General features: G+C 39.7%; 1 protein-coding gene across 1 annotated transcript in view; it reads right to left on the reverse strand.

The window, feature by feature from the left end:
• Positions 1 to 18864, reverse strand: part of TRPM3 (transient receptor potential cation channel, subfamily M, member 3) — a 588224-nt gene that overhangs the window by 170209 nt on the left and 399151 nt on the right. The gene's annotated exons all lie outside the window — the stretch shown is intronic.

Consider the following 18864-nt stretch of genomic DNA (forward strand, 5'->3'; position numbering starts at 1 on the left):
ATTATAGGCGTGAGCCACTGCGTCTGGCCAAGGGCTGCTCTTAACAGAAACAGGAAAGCCAGGATGATTTTTGGGGGAAATGACAGGTTTATCAAGAGCTTCCATCCTTTTTGACTCAAAGGCTGAGTATAAGCCCAGGGCAGGACGCTGGAGGACAGGGAAGGCCGGGGTGGGGAGGCGGTGACTTAGACAGAGTTCTACTCTGCCATGGAACCAGAATAAGTAGAGTCTTTACTGCCCCCCTTCCCTGGAAACCTTGCTTTTTTTCTAGTGAGCAAAAAGACTGTGCTCTTTGTTAAAATGCTTTTGAATAGAGCTATATCGCAGCCTGGAGGAGATTCTAAAGAGTGAGAAAAGAAACAGATTTGGCAAAAGTTAGAGAGTGTCAACAGCTTTTTAGGTGATAACTGCCATAGAACAATGTGTGTGTATACCAGATGAAAACAAATAGAACCTTTCATCAGATTGTTCTCTTTTACTGGAGAGAAGTTTTATCCACAGCCACCTGCCTATCATAGCAATAAGGAACTATGTAGATGTGCACTCATGTATGTACATACAACGGTTTTGTGAATCACATGACTGGGCAATGTTAAACGTGCTAAATACACTAAACATTGTCCCAGAAAGCAACTCTGTTACGATTTTACTGTAGAGGGCATGTTGTCTATTTCCTGCAATGCCTTTTCCACAAAGAACACTTGGAAAAATGTTCAAATCACATTTACCACTTCAGTCAGATGCTAGCATTTTTTTCACATCTCCCCATTATAATAATTGTAGTTCTAGAACGATGCCTATTGTATTTAGAAATATTGAAGAATGAAGTGCTGTATACAAGTAAATTTTCTAGTCAAATATGGGTTATCTGTTAATGCCAAACAAAAACAAGTGAATTCTCTTGGATGAAAACGTGTCTAAAAAGGAATAGACACATCTGTCTTCTTAGACAACATGAAGTAGGATGAAAATCCATTATTATCTTTTGTTGTGACTTAGTGATGTTCTCATTGACTGTCAGGGATGATAGGCTATTTGGGCCTCTCTCAGTGGCCCCAGACTGCTCACTGGGAGAGTTCACGTGTCTGCTATTTATAGTTTTCTGTCTCAATGGTGTGACTAACTGTCCCCACCACTCTCACTGACTGTGCCTCCCTGATTTCTAACTGCAATGGGCAGGAGCACCAGATCAAAACCGAGCACGGGAGCGGTGGTTTCTGTGGCATTTAATGCCTGTGATTGTGGGGAATTTGGTGTGTGGATGGTCTCATATCAATGTCAGACTTCAAATTCATCTTTTTTTCCTTTAATTTTCTTATTTTCTGATTCTTGCCTATATTCTGGGTAGTTAAGGGATCTGTATTATGCACCATTTGATAAATTAGGCATTGCCATATTCTTAGCAGGGACCTTTTCTAATTAATTTTATTTGATCTTTTTCTGTTAATCTCTACTAGGAAGTTAAGAATTGAACATATCTAGATTCTTAAGGAGAACAGTTGCTAAGTGAAATAAATATGACTTTTTAAGGTAGGAATAGAAGTGAGCTCTTAACAGTAATGAGAGCAGCCGCAGTGTCCAGCACTCCTCTAAGCATTGTGCATATGTGAGTCTCCATCTTCCCAGTGACCTTCAGTATTATCGTTCTTATTTCAGTAGAGGTAACACAGATTTAAAAAGGTAGACTATCTACTGAAAGTCATGGGGCTAGAATTCTCAGGCTGCGTAGTCTGTGACAGGTCTCTCCACTCATTTGGATTTTATGGAGGCACAGAAGGGGAACGACTGCAAGCCTCAACGAGGTCAGAGGTAGTATTCCATATTAATGTCATTGGTCACTATTTTTGAGCAAGTAAAGGACCTACTGAAAGAACAACAGGTCGGGCAGCAACAGAGCCTATGGGGTCATCAGAGAGGCCTGCTGGCCCTCAGGGCCACGTTAAGCGGCTGCTTTGTCACTGGAGCCACACTTCCCCTTATTTTGTATAGTCCATTCCTCTACTCAATGGACCCTTGAAAGAAAAGCCCACTAGCTGTGGGAAGAAAAGAACCATGACACGTTGTCAATTTTCTCTTTGTTCTCTAAAGTACAGAATTCAATCTCTTATTTCCTGGAACACCATCAATTTACAGGAGAGGGTAAAAAGAATCTTAGTTATAAAGAAAGAGCCACCGCGCCCGGCCTACACTACAGTCCTGAACTTGCTCTCTAATCCTTTGGCAAGAGCACCTACTGACCGATCACATTATTCAAATGTATTTTATCATTGATCATCATTTCCTTTAAACTTTGCCTAGAGAATTCTCTAAATGCCCGCAAGTAGAACTACCATGGAATAAAGCAAGCTGTTAAAGAAAGTCAAATTCCAACCTGCTGCGTTTAAGTGAGGAAACAGTTGCACAAAGCACAACGTAATTATTTTCTCTCCTGTGCCTGTCTTTGAGTCTGTTACTTTGCTATTCACTCATGGACATCAGTGAGAGATGTTTCCTCTTTAACCTCTCCCTTATCAGTCCATTGCAGGAAAGTACTCCTTAGCTTGAAAGTTATGCACAGATAGGTGTGCACAAACATTCAAGAAACATTCAAATGCTTAGTCCCTGTCTCATACAAACCCTGCATTTCATCTGGTTATGTTTTCTCCTTCTTTATTTCTTCCCTGCCTTTCAAATATATTAACGAAGAGCCTTTAAAGTGCCAGGCAGTGTGTGAAGGCCTGGGGAGACTGTGTGTGTGTGTTTGTATACACTGTGCCTGTCTTTAGGATCACTTGTGCCCTTTATCTCAAATTTTGGATGACTGGGTAGATATTGGGTAGATGAAATTTAATCATCCCTTTTTTACTAAACTTTAAGGACACCATGATTTTTTGTTTCTGCACCGTAGGAACTATAGGTATGTGAAGCTCAAAGTTTATAACCTCAAAAGTTTCATCATTACAGCAATTTTATTAGCTAAAAGAGCAAAATATAATTTTTAGGTGATGAGTAAGATGTACCTAATAGAGACCTTTTTTGGAGCCATAGTTATTTAAAATAAAAAACAATAGGATTTATTAGCAGCTAAATGTAGCACTGAGGACAATTACAAAATTAAGTACTACTCAAGTACTACTCCCTAAAATTCTGAATGAAAAGAAAATTCATGGGTTTATACCAGGTATAATAGACAAGTCTAATTCCTTGAAAATAAAGTAGGTTTCGTTTCTATTCACTCTGTAGAAAAGAAAAACCTAGCTTTGATTAGTCAGTAGAGTCTGTTTGAGAAAATACCATTTTAGTGGCTCTTCATAATTATGGTATCAGTCTGAAAGAGCAGCTAATGCCACGTTCCAGCCACATATGGGTATCATAACTCCATGGGCTTAAGACTTGAGATGAGTAAGGCAGTCCCTAAAATAAATTGGGCAACTGGAAGAATTCTTTTCCAGAAGGAGAAATATGTGAATGATAAGTCATATAATTACTTAGGACATTATCAATTATCTCATCATCTTTTTAAAATATGTATGTATATATATATATATATATATTTTTTTTTTTTTTAAACAGAGATAGGGTGTCACTATGTTGCTCAGGCTAGTTTTGAGTTCCTGGGTTCAAGTGTTCTGCCCTCCTTGGCCTCCCAAAGTGCTAGGATTTCAGGTGAGAGCTGCTGCGCAGGCCCATCTCCTCCTCTTTAAATGAAAGGCTACCCAAAGCATAACCACCATGCTGCCAGGGACTAACAAGGAAAACAACCCACAGCCACAAACATCCTAGATGCTTTAAAAGAGGGGCCGGCTTGGGGACGTTTTCCAAGTTGCTTGGTGTTTAGACCCTATCCATCAGGCTAGTTCTAATTCCTCCTCAAATTCTCAGAGGTGAGAGGCAGTCAACAGCTTTGCTGGGCATGACAAGTTTCATTTCAAGGAGTCCAGCTTGTAATTTCAAGCAGACTGACTGCTGTTATAGGCCCAATCAATTCAGAGTTTCAATTACTTTTCAAGCATTGCTTCATTGAACACACTCAGCAATCACAGAACCACCCGTGTCAACGTGGCAAGGACTGGAAAGAACTCACAAGTCACTTAACAGAAAAGCGTATTTTAGCAGTTTTCTGAAAAAATTGTCCTAAACGTACCTTTTTACAGTGACTGATCCTACACTTTCTGACATGGACTTGGAAAAAAAGACATTTGTGGAACTGGTAGACAATCAGGGAGGAGCTAGTACTGTACATATACTGCCTTGTGAAAGAATATTGGATGCTCCTGTTCTCACTCCTACTCCAAATTGTTATTGGGCTTTACCTATGGTTTCTGAAATCATCAGGTTTTAAACGGTCATTTTACATTTACATTTAGACACACATCAAATACATTAATCACATATACACATTAAACACACACACACACTGATGATACAAATGGAATTTCCCAGAATAGTCCCCATTTCAAATATTCTTTCCAGTTGTTAGCTCACATCCAAGACCATCTGCTTTAAATTTTAGCTTCCAAAATATGGTCACTGAATCAAGATGATCCATATTATGACTCTAAGACTGAAATTCAGATTTTGATTTAATAGATATTTTCTTAATACTTTTTTCAGATGTAGGGATGATATTTCAATGCAATATCTTATGAAATCAGAGGATCTTTATTACATGGAATATAGCATATTTTGTCCTTGATTTTCCTCACTAACATATAATGGACCTATTGCAATACTCTTGAATGAAACAGTCAATGCATAGAAGCTTTTAGAAAAATGGATTTCTGTCAAAATAAAAAATAAACATTATATGTTGAAACTTATGTTTCAACATATTTATTATTTCTTATATAACAATATAATTTTATTATAATATATTTAATATAAATAACAATATAAATAATATAATAATGTATAACAATATAATATATCAGGCCACTTAAGTGGCTCTTGCCTTGAGTAAGTCATCTAACTTCTTGTTTTCCTTTTCTTCTTGAGACAGGGTCTTGGTGCAATCAGAGCTCACTGTAAACTTGAACTCCTGGGCTCAGGCGATCCTCTTGCCTCAGCCTCCCTTGTAGCTGGGACCACAGCCACGCACCACCATGCCGGGCTAATTAAAGCAAAACTATCTGTACACATGGGGTCTCACTCTGTGGCCCAGGCTGATCTTGAACTCCTGGCCTCAAGTAATCCTCCAACCTTGGCCTCCCACAGTGCTGGGATTACAGGTGTGAGCCATAGTGCCTGGCTGTAACTTCTTGTTTTACGGATGAAAACACTATGTCCTTCATAAATTGTGAGAAAAATAAATTAATATGTGCAAAAACAGTTAAAGAAGACCCTGGTATATACTTGGAGAAGTTGGACTAACTTAACAGATGGGCTTAAAAAGTAACCTGGATAATGAAAGTATTCAGTAAATGCTGTTGCTGTTGTTGTCATTATTTAAAGTCCCACTTTCCTCATCTGTAGCTGAAGGGGTAGGTTTAATCTCAATGATCTCTACAGTTTCTTTCCTTTGGTCATGCTCTGTTGCCTATCCTTTAACTTTCTATGAAGTAACCAACACAGAAGATGAGTTGGTCAGATTAACATTTAATATAAATGAAAATTTGCCCTGAGGTGTTAAGAGCCGATAGTAGAAACAGGAGCATAAGAGTAACTGTTTTGTCTTGTTTTATACAAATAACTTCCCTGTGTTTACTTTTTTATAATGCCCGAATGAGGAAATGATAATAAGTAGGCAATTTCCTCCAGGGGCTTAAAAACTTGGCCTAGTTTTGAATGTTTTAGGGTCCAGAAGGAGAGAAACCTAGCTCAGCCTTAACAGGAAGCAGAATGGCTTGCCAATTGGTTCTTTTAGCTCCCTGGAGTCTCACTCTGATACGGTAATTTTGTGTTATAAATCTGGGAGCATGTTGGACAGGCTGAGGTCCAGTTATTCCAACAACTGCTACTGTAAATCCTTCACTCCTCCAGTAGTTGCTCTCTTCCTCAAGTATCTTTCCAGGCAGAGTAAATGCTAGTTACGGGGGCTATAAACTGCTTAAAATTAGGCTTTGGGCTAGTGAGTGTGTCTTCTCCTTATATTTCCAAGTAGTTTGGCTCCACCAAAATCCAAGAGCTATATATCTCTTGCTCCCAAATGCATAAAAAAAGTAATTTAAAAAAATTTTTTTAAATTTAAATACTAATGAGAGGCAAAGCAGTCAGGAAGACACAGTTTCTCTAGGTACCAACAGTTCAAACAATAAAAAGATACTTATTATTTATCAAGAGTTGATCTTAATAATATTTTACAAAACGAACCGCTTCTCATCAGATATAGATTTATTGCTAATACTGCTTGCAAAACAATTCAAAAGGAAAAGAAAGATACAGTGAAATAGAGCTTGTATGAGAGAGAGAATGAAAGGAGATTCTTTGGTGGTTCTAACTGATTTCTGACATTGTCCCCAACATAGCTTTTGTTGCATGTAAAGAATACTCTATACAGTGACCCAAGACTGCTTCAGTAATAGTTCACTGTTTTGTTAGTCAACAGCTGGCATGTATGCCACCTTGCTGTTTGTATTATTCCCAGGAAACAGAATATACAATGGGATTTTCACCAGGGCCAGCATTATAACCACATTAATGGAGAATGCAAATTCAAATTGAGGTGGGGCTGGCAGGAGTTTATCATTGAAAGCCTGCGTTCATCACAGATGTCAAGTACAGGCTGGGTCTTCATATTTCTTTTTGTCATACAATGACTTCTTCTCCTGTGGCTCCTTCACATGGACTGCGTATTCAGGGGACAAAGCTTCTGTAGTAGGCTTTGAGTACGGTCAAACTCCATGGTGCCTAAGAGCCCAAGACACTCACTAAAATTGCCCAGTAAAATGTCTGCACATTAAATAAGTTGTATTATAATAAATTCATGAGTGGGAAGGGCAAGTAGTAAGGGTCATTTCTGTATTATGGTATTTAACAATTGTTTCCATTCAAATGCTACAATATTATGCAGTCTGCAGTAGATGTCCATGCACAGCATTCACATTCAACTTTAATATTTAGGAAGGCCTTTGTTAGGCAGACGTGGGAGTGGTATGCTAATCAAGATGAACTTTTCTCAAGTGTTCTTAATAGGGTAATGACACTGATGCCAATATAACCTTCAAGTTTATATTTGCCAAGGTAGATATCCTAAAGAAAGAAGTTCTGAGAACTATAGAAGAAATGGAAGAAAAAGATATTAATAGCATAGACTTGGGTATCCTTATAACCAGATACCTACTGTTTTCTAAAACCGTGGCTAAAAGGGCTTAGGTGCTATCGGTACCTTCCTCCTAGTTTCAAACTCAGCCTAATGTTTTCAGTGGCAGGGAGGGATCTGGCTCTATGAAATAATGAATGGCTCCGCCTTAAAAATATGTTTATAAATAGCATGAAAAAATGCAAATATTTGATTGCTAAATGAAAACTTTGACTGTATAGATACATAAAACATGATTACCACTGTGTCTAAAACAACGTAAAATAAACCTAAAACCTTATACACAGAAAAAACAGCTTAGAAGAAAATTCAGTAAAAGTCATTGGTGCTTGTGGGCCGTGGAAGATCTTTTTCCTCTGTTTATGTTTTGATATAATAAGCATACTTCTAATTAGTATATATTACTTTCACAATAGAAAAAATAAACTGGATCAAAGCTATACTCAACTTCAAGATGACTGTTCACTGAGACATTTGAAATTAATATTAAATATGAAAGAAAACTCTATGTAAATGAATCACAGAATCCAAGAAAGACAGTGCTGGATGGGAACTAGAGATCATCTAGATTGCATTCTATCTCATCAGGTCACATGAAGGTAAGATTTCTGGGCTGAAGAGTTAAAAGTGTGCCCTTCTCGCATTAGAAGAGAGAAATGGAAAGAACCCAAGCTTTTTATTCCAACAAGGCTGGATTTAAATTTTGATTCTGCTTCTTAACTTTCTGTGTCCCTGGGGCAAATTATTTAACCTCTCTAAGATTTAGAAAAGAAAGATGGCAATAGAGCCTACTTCTTAAAATGGTTTTTAGATTTAAATGAGAAAGGGGAAGACAGATACGTAGGTAGGTAGACAGATATAGATACATACGTACACATATTGCCTAATACCTAATACACAGCTTTTTTAGCATTAATATTATCAAAGCCTCTTTTATTCCTCAGTAGCCATTGGCCGGAAATATTTTGATGCCATTTCTTTCGGGTTTAAAAGAGAAGGAAGATAACTACTGAAATCTCTTTTTTCTTCTTCCTTTTTTTTTTTTTTTTTAAATCATGGTAAGCACATTTAACATGAGATCTACCCTTTCAACAGACTTTTAACTGGACAATACAGTATTGTTAACTACAGGACAAATGTACAATGGATCTCTATAACTTACTTATTTTGTGTAAGTTCCTGTTGACTAGCAACTCACCATTTCCTCCTCTCTGCAGCCCCTGGCAACCACCACTGTGTTGTCTGCTTCTACAGGTTTGACTATTTTAGATTCCTCAGAGTCCTGTCTCTTCTAATACTGATAGAATAGTATTGAAGACCATGGTATATTTTTTATGGACAAGAGTTGTGATATCATCTCATGCTGTCTATTCTCCTTCAGCTTCTGCCTTTAGTTTTTCTTTTCCTACAGTATAGAATTTCTCAAAAGCTTGTTCTATTTTGTGTCCACTTTCTCCAGTCTCATTTTCTGTTGAATGGCCTCTATTCAGGATTTGTTTCCATAACACCACTGAAACTGTACTTCTCAGGGTCATCAGTGAACTCCATCTTGCTAAATCTAGTGGCAAATTTTTATTCCTTTAGTACCTGATATATTAGCACAAGATGGTTTCCTTCTCCTGGAAGTTCTTTTTTCACTTGGCGTCTAGGACATCACATCTTCCTGGGCTTCTTTCCATCTCACTGGCTGCCTTCTTTCAGGTCGCCTTGGTGGGACCCTCCTTCTCTCTCCCATCTATAAATGTCACAGTGCTTGGATCTCAGCTCTGGTTCCTTGCTCCACCCACATTCCCTCTTCAGTAGGCTCATTCTCTTCCATGGTGGGAATACAGCCTATAAGCTAATTGGTCTCAAATTCATATCTCCCATCCCAATTTCTCCCTGAAGTTTAGGTCATAAATCCAACTGCCTCCTTTATTACTATTTGGATGTCCAATAGGCATCTAAAAATTATGTCCAAAACAAAACTCTTGTTTCCACTTCCTCAAAAACCCCCTCCTTCCCCATGCTTCCCCGCTTTATTACAAGGCAACTCCATTTTCCCCAATCACTCTTGAAATGATCCAGAACTATTCTCTTTCCCTCATACCCATCATCTCCAGAAAGTCCTGTTGCCTCCACCTTCAAACTTGATTTCCAATCCAACCACTTCTCACCATCTCTCACCCCAGCCCACAGCACCTACACTGGACTGGGGTGTAATGCCCGCATTACTTGGTAGTCTCCTAAATGATCTCCTAGTTTATGTATTTGGCAGGTGCCAGAATGATCCTTTAAAACTCTAAATTAGATATTATTACTCTGCTCAAAACCATCTAATGGCTTCTCATCCCGCTCAGAAAGAAACCTAAACTACTTATCATGTTCTGCTTCTCCAACATCATCTCCTATCACTGCCTGCCTTACTTGCTTTTCTCCAGGCACACCAGCCTTCTTGCTGTGTCTCTGCATGCTCCTGCCTCAGAGCCTTTGCACCCACTCCTCCCTCTCCCTGGAATATTTTGCCTTCAGATCTTTGCTTGGCACCTGGCTCCCTCACTTAGTACTAGGTTCTCATCTTTAAGTATCACATCTTCAGGGAGGGAGGGCTTCTCCAATCCCCCTTTATATACACTCACTCACTCTGAGCTAGGCACTGTTCTAGGTGCTGGGGGACAGCAGTGAACAGAAAGCTCCTCCTCTCTGAATTTTACCCCACCTCGTCCTATCCCATCCCATCTCATTGCTCTCGATTAGTTCTTCTTTTAATGTTTTTTCTCATTGTACAAATTATTGCCTGGTACCTTTCCATATACTTATTTTCTTCTTTATTTACTATCTCTTCTCTGTTAGAATGTAGGCCGAACGAGGACAGGTACTGCTGTATCCCTAGCCCCCTAGAATAGTGCTTGGCAGGTAGCAGGCACTCTATAAATGTTTCTGGAATGAATGATTGCAAAAGTAGTTTGGTAAACAGAAGTCTATTGTAGGCAATTGGCAGAGACTTCATTTTGCCATGTGTGACTCAGAAGGGATGTGAGTGGAATATGAATGAATGTTCCCAAGCTGAAGCCTATTTCATGGATGACATTAGTAGTCCCTGAGTACATCCTGGATGTCTATCCAATGTGCTATTCTTTATTGCATTGACTGATGATTTGGCTTTCAAAAGAGATACATGTCCACCTTGAATGTTCTGTGGTGAGCTTTGGTTGCATATGCCCAGGTTTATTTGTGTATGATATGTGCTGTGCCTGGCATCTGCTCTGCTTCCTGCCCCTCTGTGTGCCTGTGCCCACAGGGTACCTGAGAGTTCATTGGCATATTTTAACTTGGTATCAGAAAATCTTCCTCTCTGAGCCCTCTGGCTGATCCTATTGGGGTTGAGAAACCTATCAAGTACCGTTAAGCTGGCAGAATGACAAAATCAACTCAGGCAAGGAGCTAAAACAGCTGCGGTGGGCATGGAGAGCTTTGAGGACCAATGGCAGAGGAAGACAAAGAGATTGTGGCTCCTGGATGGGAAACGATTGAGGTCTGGATAGAAATTGGGTTGTCAAGAAACAGTATGTCTTAGCCAGAGCTGGAACATTGGCATTTGAAGCTGAAGACGAGTCCTGGCACTTTCAAGCTCTATCTGTGTTAGGGTTGGGGTCCTCTTCTCCAGTCACTTATCTTTTTGTCCATAATGGAAGTTGCAAGTTGACACTTGCAAGCCCCGAGTTTTGGGATGCTGGTGAGTGTGTTTTCTGGGCACAGCACCTTTCCCCTGGAGCTCTCAGCCAGTCCAGAGGCATCTCTCTGATGATGCAGGGTTGGGTGTGATGTGCCTACACCTGCCGCAATGAGGCACTGGAAATATAGGCATTAAGAGAGGAGATTTCCATGAGAGTCACAGAAAAGAAACTTGCCATTCAAAGTGGCTTTTTGACTTCACTGTTTCCAGGAAGTGCTACCTCTGACAGGAATTATTTCCTTGTTTTCTGCCAGTGATCGTGCATGTTTTTGACAATGTGAAATGTGGGTATGTGAAGGAGAAATGAACAAATGAAAGGAAGGAAGATAAAGTAAAAGCATCATTGCTGTTCAGTTCTTCAGAAAGATTATCCATCCTCTCTAACAGTGTCTTATTTTCCTTAATGTCACAGAGTGAAAAGAGCAAAAGCTTTGGAATTAGACACATGTGTGCTTAAATCCTGGATGTTTCAGTTATGGTGTTGGCTTAGGCAAGAAACCTAATTTCTCAAATCTTAGCTTTTTAATCTGGAAAATTGGATAAATAATATCTATGATATAGGGTTGTTTTGAGTCTTAAGTGAAATAGGTACAAAGTACAAAGCACAGGGCCTGAAAGATTCCTCTACAAATAGTAACTTTAAAAAGGGAAGTGGGGAGAGAAAATACAGCATCAGATATGAACGACCTGGGCTTCACTTATTAATTTATTGAGCAAATTGTTAAACTGAGCATCTTCTTTGAATCTAGAAACGGGTAATATGATGGGCAAGATAGATATGCTTCCATAGAGGCAAAAGGTGCAGACAGGTAAAAACATATGCCAATGTAAAAAAATAAGAGAAGTGCTAAACATGGTGTCATTATGAAAGGAAGAGAAGAATGAAAGGGGAAACTGCTTTATATAGAGTGATCAGGGATCACCTGGAGGAGGTGATGTACAAGCTGAGAATGAAGAATATGAAGGAGCCAGACATGTGGAGGCTGGAGGGAAGGGTTCCAGGTAGAAGGAAGGATGTTAGCAAATGTTTGAGGCCAAACAAGACTTGGTGTGTTTGAGGTACTGCATACCATACCAGGGTGGCTGAGATGAGAGACTAGTGCCAGAACAAGGAGAGACACATAGGATGAAAGTACTGATAGTTATTCCTGGGGAAAGTGTCTCTTGAGAGCTTGTCACAAGAACATGCCACATTGTAAGGGGTTTCTCCCTTTGGTTATTAGTCTTCCCCCAACAGTCTTGGAAGCAAAATGAAGTCATTTTGTTATAATGCAATCATTTGCCTATATTGGAATCATTAGCATTTGATCGTTTCTTAGTGTTGCTCAGTGAGAGGATGGTGCATTATGATGAATTCTCTGCTTTTCTCCACTGAAGCCAAAGCTGTCTCCCCGTTAGCTCCAGAACAAAAGGAGCCTGCAGCCCACACCCTGGGGTCTGATGAAAGGACTTACACTCCAGTCTGTATTCCTGCTGCACCTGCTGGACCCTGTTGGCAAAATTTCTGTTTCTCCATTGACCAAATAAAACTGCAGTGTGGCCCCTTGGAGGCTGCCAGGAAAACTCAAGCTTCACTTCTTGCTTTTTAAGTTAGCCTGCTACCACCTGGAGCTGAGAGCTGTAATCCCCACTCTGCCCTGGAGGGGACCTGACCTCTCTCCCACTGGAACCAGGTTGGTGGGAAGTAGCAAGAGAACTTGATTTCACTCCTATCTAGAGAGTCTATGTTCTCTGCTTCTGGTCTCACCTTCAAAATTAGGGCAGTGGTCTTTGATAGGATGATAACAGCAAGACAGGAGAGGTAGGCAGTGGCCAAACCATGCCACTGAATGACATAGCAGCTGAATGACCTCTAGCAAATTATTTATCTTCTCCAGACACTTTTTTTTTGTCCCTAAGAATAGGAACAACATTATCTATCTCTTAGTGTTGTGGGGGAAGATACGATTATAAAAAGCAATTGGCATGCTAGGTGTTAATTTATTCTTTCTTCCCTTTTTCTCTTCCCTTCCCTGGTCAGTGAGTCCTTCTCCTTCGTTTTTGTCTCTTGTTATTGAATATCTCATCTTTAGCATGTGACGTGGTGGTGAATCCCAGACAGGCATTCTCACCACTTGTTATGTCATGGCCAAGTGCTTGGAGAAAGATGTGATCACAATATTGAAAATTAAGTCATTTGGAGTCAATTTCACTTTCTTATGCTCTCCCTCTGCCCCAACATCCACCAGGCCTGCTCTCAATGTGTGATGTTGCTTCATTTGGTAGTATCCTTGGAAAATGAGGGGTTTCATATAAATAAGATTTTAGGGATTTTTCAAGAAAAATTAAGCCCATCTTTTTGTGGCAAATTGTAGCGGGCCTTCTCTTAGGCCCAAAGGCACAGTAGGAAATAAAATGTGTAAGTGGTAATGGTGCTGATGTATGAATTTTCTTAGATCAGAAAGTCCCATCTGGGGAACTTTTAACATCTTTCACACTCAGGCCATATCTCAGGCCAATTACTTCAGAATGTCTAGGTGTGGGATCCCAGGCATCAGTATTTTTTAAAGCTTCCGGGTGATTCTAATGTACAACCAAGGATGCGGAACCACTGCTATTCAGTTTCTTAATGCTTGAAACCTCTGAATGTGTCTATGTTTCTATGAATTAAAAAAGAACACTACAACCATGTGTCACTGCAGGCCAACGTTACGGCCCACAGGGATGGAGGTGAATGAAGCCTCAGTCAGAGGCAGACACATCTTTGTGGAAATGACCATGAGAGGCCAGTTCTGGCAAGGCATGAGTATTGGCTACTACAGCTGAGAGCCTTGTGCCCATAACAAACGGTGGAATTGGGCAGTAGAATAAAGGAAACAGAGAAATCCAGATGAGAAAGTGAAAGAAGGGAAATTCTATTTAATATAAAGAAGGAGAGAATAGCTGGTAAAACATTTAAATACCCCTCAAGGAGAAGATGGTTAAGTAAAACAGATAAAAGCCAAAGATAAATGACAAAGCAATAGTCTTTAGGCAGTATACATATATCTTCCCCAATTAGGATAATATTCTCAGATCAAGGTTTGAGTTTGATGAAGGCAGATAATAAATTGAGAGAATGATACATTGAGCTCTATATCAGGCCAACACACTTGGCTGAAACCTTGAAATCTGATGAATGCATTCATTTACTGAGCATCACCTCTAACAATATGAAGCATAAATATTGATATAGAAGAAAGTGCAGATGAATGAATTCAAACAATAGGAGGTATTTTACATCAATTGATTAGCAAGGAAGAGAAAGCACAAAGTATCTGGTTTTCAGACACCTGGCTTACAAATAATCCATGCATATGGATAGGGTTTCCCTAAGTCATTCTTGTCTATTTTCTTCTCAACCCTCTACTAAAATACGATGGGTCAAAAATGCAACAAAACTTATAGGTTTGAGCAAATGCTGTGGAATTACAAGTGGAGAAAGGGAATAAACAGGAAAATATCTGTTTATTTTGGAACAGTGATTTCCAAACTTTAGTTTTGTGTCCTTTAGTCAAATTAGTTTTACTGGGAAGGGTTAGAGAACTAAAGTAAATTTAAAACAGAGGAAGAGAGGCCCAGGGTCCTTTATGTTCAGTATCCATTATTCTCCTTGCCCTTACCCACCATGGAGATGCTGGAGGAGCAGAGTTTGGGAATGATTGGAATATGAGAGTGGCATAGAAGGAGATTGCTAAGAAGATTCAGCAATCTATGTGGCATTCCCACCCCTTCCTAACCCCTCTGACCTGTATTTCCCCTTGACTTTGTCATACTGCCTTGATCCCTAATCAATCATTCCTTTGGATCAATATGTGTCCTCTGCAGAAAGTACAAGCACATTATGAGTTCAAAGAGCCATCAGTCCCACATATACGAGTGTGAATTTAATAATGCCATTGGCCTCCAGATTCCTAAGTGAGTTTGTTTGTGGTGAGGAAATGGAGTTGTAGGAAGTGGCAGATGAGTAATTCTGGGGGGAGGATGAGGGGGAAGTCCTGTTAGTGTGTCTCTAGGGATTTTGGGGGTGCCCTGGGAGCAATGCTGTAGAAGAGGGAACAGGTTCTGAAAAGAAACATTGCCTATTATTTTTTATTTTCTAGAATCCATCCTGTCCCAAAGAAGGGGGTGGCAATCTCTTTCTTCTTTCCTACCACATTTCTTGGCTTCCTGTCCCCAGTGTCTTTACAGCAAATGAGACTTTTGCTTAATTATTTACATTGCTTGATGAGAAAATCGATTCCGGTTTGTAAATAGATCCCTGGATCAAAGCCCACTTACAAGCTGATAGCTTCCTAAAATGCACAATTGACTGTTTTGTGTGGAAGAGATTACCTCTAAAAACAACCGTTCATGAGAAATGTGCATGTTGGACACTTAAAAATTGCTTAGAGAACATTAAATATTTATCCGGATGTGGCACCTCTGAGGGCTATGAGGAGTTTACGGCTTCTGCGATTCTAACTTAGTTGCTGCCATGGAGAAGACCCCAGAGCAGTGGTTCTTAACTCTTGAGAGTTATTGATACCTTGGGGAATCTGAGGACTGTACTCATTCTTCCCATGATATGCAAGCACACTCCAAGTCTTGCATGCATTTTCAGAGGTTTCACAGAACTCCCTAAAGACTTCTGAGATTTCCTGAGCTCTGAGCTAAGAATTGTTACTTAATTGACTGAAAGAGTAACACTGGCCTATGTATATGAGAAAAATCCCTATTTGGGAATAGGCTGTCAGGTAGGATTAGAGAATCTATCCCTATCCTATAGGGCCTATTGTATTTAACATCTGAAAAAGGAGTCAAAGGCTTGTATATCTCCCAAACAAATATACTGAGGAGTCTGTGTTCTGCCCCTTATACCTGGGAAATTCATCAAGGATCTATAGTGCTATAAAGATTGAAGATGGGACATCCCTACAATATTCTTTCCTAATGGAAGGTTTAAGAAAGACTTATTTATTCTCATCTATTCTTACTACATTTATGGAACACCAACTCTGTGGAAAGTCACTGTGTTAGGTGAAGTCAGGGGACATAAAAACGTATAAGGCCTGGTCTTTCTTAAGTTGCCATTTTGTAGCAGACATGAACTTTGTATCCTAATAGTATACGGCTCAGGAGAGCATGCTCTGAAACTTATTGTCCCGCTCAGTTGTGTCCCCTGGGGATGTTACTGTGCCTTGGTTTCCTTATTTGTAAAATGCAGATAATAGCAGGATGACCATATAATTTATCATTTAAGTCAGGATACCTTTGTAAGTGGAGGCCTGCTATTAAGTTATGCTGGGCCACAAGCACAAACTGGGCTGTTTCAGGAAAACGAGGAACATGATCACTCTAGTGTGGAAAGATTATCTTAGGGATTGAAGAAGGCAACGCACAGGACATTATCACATCATGTCTGTGGCTGGGCAAATGTTATCTGCTGTGATTAGTGTTATGGGTACCTAAAAGAAAAAGTGGTATTTGAATTCAGAGGAGGGAGAAATGATTATTTCTTAAGACCAACGTTTATTATATACCTTTATGGGCTATTGGTTCAAATCAGTGAAAAGAAAACAATAAACTTAGAACTCCTTCTGCAAAACAGTCCTTTCATGGGCATGGTAAGTATCTCCACTGGCTGCAACATGTTTCTATTCTGGTCCTGCTTTCCTGTGCATTACAGTCCCATCCCTTTATCTGTCTATCAAAAGTTTTCTTTGGTTTCTCATAGTGATCTTCAATTCAATAGATATCTAACTGAAACACATGGTGGAGAGGAGGCAGGACTCACTAGCAGCTCCTGTCGGACAGATAGAGCAGTGTGTGGAGACTCACATTGTGAGCTTTTGCTCCAGGAACTATCATAAAAACACACCAGGAAAGCTGACAGAATCCACAGACCCTTTGGAGGAAGCAGATTGCTGCTGCAGGCCCACAGAGACAGCCAAAAAACTTCAAGACAAATGGCATAATTGCTTGGGAGCTCTATGGCCCTGCCCACCACATCTTCCCTTCACAACCACGGTTGATGCTCTCTTGAAAGCACCACCTCCTGGCTGGAGGCCAACCAACACAAAACTAGCACAATAAACAAAACTACAACCAAGGACCCTCACAGAGTTTACTTCACTCCGCTGCCGCCCCAACTGGAACAGGTGCTGGTATTCACAGCTGAGAGATCTGAAGACAGTTTACATCACAGAACGCTGTGCAGACACTCCCCAGTACCCGAAGCCCCATAGCTCTGCTGGGTGGCTAGATCCAGAAGAGAAATAACAATGACTGCAGTTAAGTTCTCTGGAAGCCCCATTCCTAGAGGAAGGGAGAGAATACCACATTAAGGGAGCACCCTGTGGGACAAAAGAATCTGAACAGCAGACCTTGAGCCCAGATCTTCCTTCTGACATAGTCTACCCAAATGAGAAGGAACAAGAAAAACAATTCTGGTAATATGACAAAACAAAACAAGGTTCATTAACACCCCTAAAAGATCCCAATGGATCCAAACCAAGAAGAAATCTGAATTGCCGGAAAGAGCATTCAAAATGTCGATTATTATGCTAATCAAGGAGGCACCAGAGAAAGGTAAAGTCCAATTCAATGAAATTAAGAATGTGAATGGAAAACTCTTTAGTGAAATAGATAGCATAAATAAAAAACAAACACAACTTCTGGAAATGAAGGACACACTTAGAGAAATGCAAAATGCACTGGAAAGTCTCAGCAACAAAATCAAACAAGCAGAAGAAAGAACTTCAGAACTCAAAGACAGGCTATCAAATTACCTCAGTCCATCAAAGACAAAGAAGAAAGAATTTTTAAAAAATGAACAAAACCTCCAAGAAGTTTGGGATTATGTTAAATGACCAAACCTAAGAATAATTGGTGTTCCTGAGGAAGACGAGAAATCTAAAAGTCTGGAAATCACATTTGAGGAAATAATTGAGGAAAACATCTCCAGCTTTGCTAGAGATCTAGCTATCCAAATATAAGACATTCAAAGAACACATGAAACATTAATCACAAGAAGATCATCACTGAGGCACATCGTCATCAGGTTATCTAAAGTCAAGACAAAGAAAAGTGTCTTAGGAACTTTGAGGCAAAAGCATCAGGTAACCTATAAAGGAAAATCTATCAGATTAACAGCAGATTTCTCAGCAGAAACCCTACAGGCTAGAAAGAACTGGGGCCCTATATTTAGCCTCCTTAAATAAAATAATTATCAGCCAAGAATTTTGTGTCTAGCAAAGCTAAGCTTCATAAATGAAGGAAAGATACAGTGTTTTCCAGACAGACAAATGCTGAGAGAATTCACCACTACCAAGCCAGCACTACAAGAACAGCTAAAAGGAGCTCTAAATCTTGAAACAAATCCTTGAAGTACACCAAAAGAGAATTCCTTTAAATCATAAATCTCAAAGGACCTATAAAACAAAAACGGTGAAAACAACAACAACAACAAAGTATTCAGGCAACAAATAGCATGATGAATAGAACAGCACCTCACATCTCAATACTAATGTTGAATGTAAATGGTCTAAATGCTCCAATTAAAAGACACAGAATGGCAGAATGGAAAAGAATTCATGACCCAAGTATTTGTTATCTTCAAGAGACTCACCTAACACATAAGGACTCATATAAACTTAAAGTAAAGGGGTGGGAGAAAATATTCCATGCAAATGGACACCAAAAGCAAGCAGGAGTAGCTATTCTTATATCAGATGAAACAAACTTTAAAGCAACAGCAGTTAAAAAATATGAAGAGGGATATTACATAATGTTAGAAGGACTAATCCAACAGGAAAATATCACAATTCTAAATATATATGCACCTAACACTGGAGATCTTAAATTTATAAAACAATTACGGGTGCAGGCGGACGGGGCGCGGCGGGGGACACGG

Source organism: Colobus angolensis, unplaced genomic scaffold (genome assembly GCF_000951035.1).
Source record: "Colobus angolensis palliatus isolate OR3802 unplaced genomic scaffold, Cang.pa_1.0 Scaffold286, whole genome shotgun sequence".
In the NCBI taxonomy this organism is placed as follows: domain Eukaryota; kingdom Metazoa; phylum Chordata; class Mammalia; order Primates; family Cercopithecidae; genus Colobus; species Colobus angolensis.